The sequence below is a fragment of the Silene latifolia genome, chromosome 11, assembly GCF_048544455.1.
Source record: "Silene latifolia isolate original U9 population chromosome 11, ASM4854445v1, whole genome shotgun sequence".
Taxonomy (NCBI): Eukaryota; Viridiplantae; Streptophyta; class Magnoliopsida; order Caryophyllales; family Caryophyllaceae; genus Silene; species Silene latifolia.
Genome location: NC_133536.1, coordinates 176458247 through 176462263, shown reverse-complemented (window position 1 = coordinate 176462263; position 4017 = coordinate 176458247). Strand labels below are relative to the sequence as shown.

General features: G+C 37.6%; 1 non-coding gene across 1 annotated transcript; it reads left to right on the top strand.

Annotated features, from left to right (window-relative positions):
• Positions 1-630: 630 nt before the first annotated feature.
• LOC141616606 (small nucleolar RNA R71) lies at positions 631-737 on the top strand. Its single transcript, XR_012530942.1, has one exon. It is a non-coding gene; the product is annotated as a small nucleolar RNA R71 (small nucleolar RNA).
• The last annotated feature ends 3280 nt before the right edge of the window (positions 738-4017 follow it).

Below are 4017 nucleotides of genomic sequence, written 5' to 3'. Positions count from 1 at the left end.
TGGTCATTTTGGTGATTGTATGGATTTTGATTTTGGTAACCTTGGTTTTGATTGTAAAAGGGTCTTTGATTTTGGTTTCTCATGGGTGGTGGAGTGTATGTTGTTTGAGGGTTTTGAACATTTTGGCTTTTGTATGAGAGATTTGGATGGAACTTGGTGTTTTCATTGTAAAAATTTGAATAAGGGGTACCACTTTTGTAAGCTTGGAAAGCATTGACTTGTTCGGTTGTTCCCCTACACTCACTTGGGTCATGACCCAAAGTTCCACAATTCTCACATATCCCACTTGGGATTGATGAGGATGCCGTCATGGCATTGACATGATGCTTTGATGATTTTGAGTTTTCCTCAAGTCTAGCCATAGCTTGTTCAAACTTCAAGTTGATTGTGTCAATGTGAGCACTAAGTTGAGCACCCAATTGAGTAACGGAGTCCACTTCATACTTTCCTCCTCTAGTAGCCTTGCGAGGTCTACTATATTGTGAATTATGGACCGCCATTTCCTTAATCTTGTTCCATGTTTGATTGTCATCAACTTCGGTGAACATTCCATTTGATCCCATATTGAGAATGTTTCTTGAATCTTCATATAAACCATTCCAAAATTGTTGCACTAAAAACCATTCGCTAAGTCCATGGTGAGGACATGAGCGACAAACACTTTTGAACCGCTCCCAAGCTTCATACAAACATTCTTCATCCCTTTGCTTAAAACCCGTAATTTGAGCTCTTAGCATGTTAGTCTTTTCCGGTGGGTAGAATTTTTTGTAGAAAGCTAGAGCTAACTTCTTCCAAGAATCTATTCCAAGGGTGGCCTTATCAAGGCCCTTCAACCATTGCTTTGCGGTGCCGATTAACGAAAAAGGAAATAAGACCCATCTTATTTGGTCTTGAGTCACGCCCGTTTGAGAGATAGCATCACAATAATCGCAAAAGGTTTCCATATGAGAATGAGGGTCCTCACTAGGCATTCCCCCGAATTGGCTCCTCTCAACTAATTGGATGAAGGCGGACTTGGCAATAAAATTACCGGTGAGATGTTGCGGTGTAGGAGTACCATTTGGTAGATTCTCCTCGGTGGGTATAGAGTGTGACGAGAATTTAGGCATTGTAGGTGGATTTTGTGGGATATTGTGTAATGGGTTCTCTTCTCCTTCTATTGCGAAAGGATTGACTAACTCACTAGTGGGTTGAACAACTTCACCAACACCTCTCAAATTCCTCCTAACAAGTCTCCTATTATTCATCAAGGTTCTTTCGATTTCACGGTCAAAAGGTAACAAATCACCTTGTAACCTTCTAGACATGCAAAATATCAAACAACTCAAAAACAATTAGAACAAACCTTGAGGAGTTTTACTTCCCCAAGGTGAAAAAGACACAACTAATAACAATAAAAGAAATCTTAAATCAATTAAACACCGTCCCCGGCAACGGCGCCATTTTTGATCGAGGCCATTTGGTGTTCACAATTAAGTATATGTGGTCGTTGGTCAATGGTCGATACAAAACACAATTTATACTTCACAAACAACTCTACAATTAGTAAAGAGGTAAGTAAAGGTCGGATCCCAAGGGACGGGTATTGAAATGAGAATTCTATTGTAACTAGTGGTGTCTAGGGATGTCACAAATTAGGTTGATGTAGAAGGTTACTAAACTAAAATAACAATGAAAATAAACTAGCAAGATGAATAAAATAAGGGGTGTAAACAATTGATTAAAGGCACTAGGGTGTCATGGGTTCATAGGGGAATCATGGGATATGATCATACAAACATGTTCTCAAATTATAAGCAAGCAATTATTTTTGTGATGGATTGAGTTGGGTTATATCTTACAATCCTAGGAAAGTTTGGGTCCCGGAGCCGAATCGATTAGATTGTACAACACCTACAAGTCGACTTAATCTTTCCTACTCAACACATGCATGGTCTAACAAGACTCGAGTTGGGTTATGTCTTACAAATCTCATTGAAAAGATAGGAGATGATAGTAAATGCAAGGATTCATAGGCTTAGAATTTCATCAAATATAACATGTGCATGTATTAAGATCAAAACAAGCAAGCAAATAGATTATGAAAGCATATTGATTTAAGCATGAATCATCCCCATGATGGTTTCCCCTAATCACCCATTAAACCCTAGCTAAGAGACTACTCACTCATTATCATGTTGATCATGCTAGCAAGGTTGTCAATCATACCAACAATATGAAACCTGATGAATAAATGAAAGTAATTAGCAATAATTAAAAAGGGATTAAGAGATTATACCTACTAATGATTCCAAAATAATGATGCAAAGAATAATAGAAGAACTTGATGTTACCCTTAGCATTCTATGTCTAGAATGACACTCGTGGATGCCAATGAACACGGATGTTCACGGAGATCTGGAGTAAGGGGTGAGGGTACGTATTAGGAAGCTCTTTTGATCGAACACCTAATCCCGCCCGACTCGATAGCGGCCTCTACTAATGATTAGGGACATCATCTATACTTGATATATCGTCGATTATATGCATGCAATGCAACATCTAAGTTTTAATCCTAGCATGTGAATTTAACTAAGTCGGTTGACACATAGTTTAACAATCAATTGGGTCGAAGTGGGATTTAATGCTCAATTACATGTGAAAACATATAAATGAATACATGAAATATGATGATAAAAACAATAAATAAAATTACAATAATGGAAATTACAATAATTACATTGGGTTTAGCGATTTATGTCGAAAATACCTTTAAAACGGATAATTTGTGAAAAAGAATTAAAGAAAGAATTAACGAATAGATCAGTGGGTGATAATACGGTTAATAGTCAATTATACATGAGCTAATTAAACTAAGTCAAGCAACACCGGAGTTCAGAGACAGAACTCAACCTGGAACAGGCACGGCAGGACTGCGCCCTTTGGAAGAGGCGCATCAGTTGCTGCGTCTGTTCCAAGGGTGAGTTCTGGCTGTGAAGCCGGAACTGCAAATCGTTAATGTTCGTGGGTTAATTTAATGATTGATTTATAATATATACTCGGATAGAAGTTATTATCAGGTTATTTACATGTGATTGATGGTCATAAAAGCAATAAACATGGATGAGACGGAATATTACTAATTATTTACGTAAAAGAATGATTGATTAGTGACATAGGTGAACAAAATAGACTAAACATGATGAATTAATGACGAATTAATGACGAACATCATGAATAACATATGGAAAATATATCAAGGATCGAATTCCAGAAACCCGATATGAACAAATCGAATTCCTACAACCCGGATTGAATTTAATGACGAAAACCCGCAAATATCGGATTATAAAGGATTTAAGTCGAATTCAAAGACGAATTAAACATGTGAATGAATGATAAATAATATACATGTGAGATGATAAGCTATTATGTCAAAGAATTAACAGTAAACAAACGAAACAAATTTTGACGAACGAATTACAGAGGACGAAGGAAGAAGAAAGGAAGCGAGGAAGCTGCGGCGGCCCTCACAAAGAGGCGCAGCGAGGCTGCGCTCCTTCAAGAGGCGCAGCGATTCTTTGCGTCCTTTCTCGACGGTTTGTCTTCTTGAAATCCGTAAAAAGAGGTTTTAAAGCACGGTTTTAGAAATCGGTTTTAACAAGATATTTTCGACATAAATCTTACATTAATGATGATACAAAAGTAAAGAAAAATAATAAAAGAGAGATTATACACCCTCAGATTTACATGTTTGACGAAACGAGATAAATTAAGTTATCGATTAGCGATGCTCGTCTCAAACTATAATGCAAATATGAAAGTGCCCTCGTAAGAGGAAAACGATTAGATTAATTAAGTTGATTCATGTGGAGTTGGTCAAATTGGTCGGTCATGCAAACGAGGCTGGTAATCAGAAGGATCCGAGCTTACGTGGTCGAATGTTCAAGCACGTAGACGCCAAAAAGTAAGAACAAAGGTCTAGAATGCAAAGGGAGAAGTGAAGGGCGGACACTCGCGTGAGAAATATGAGGAGCG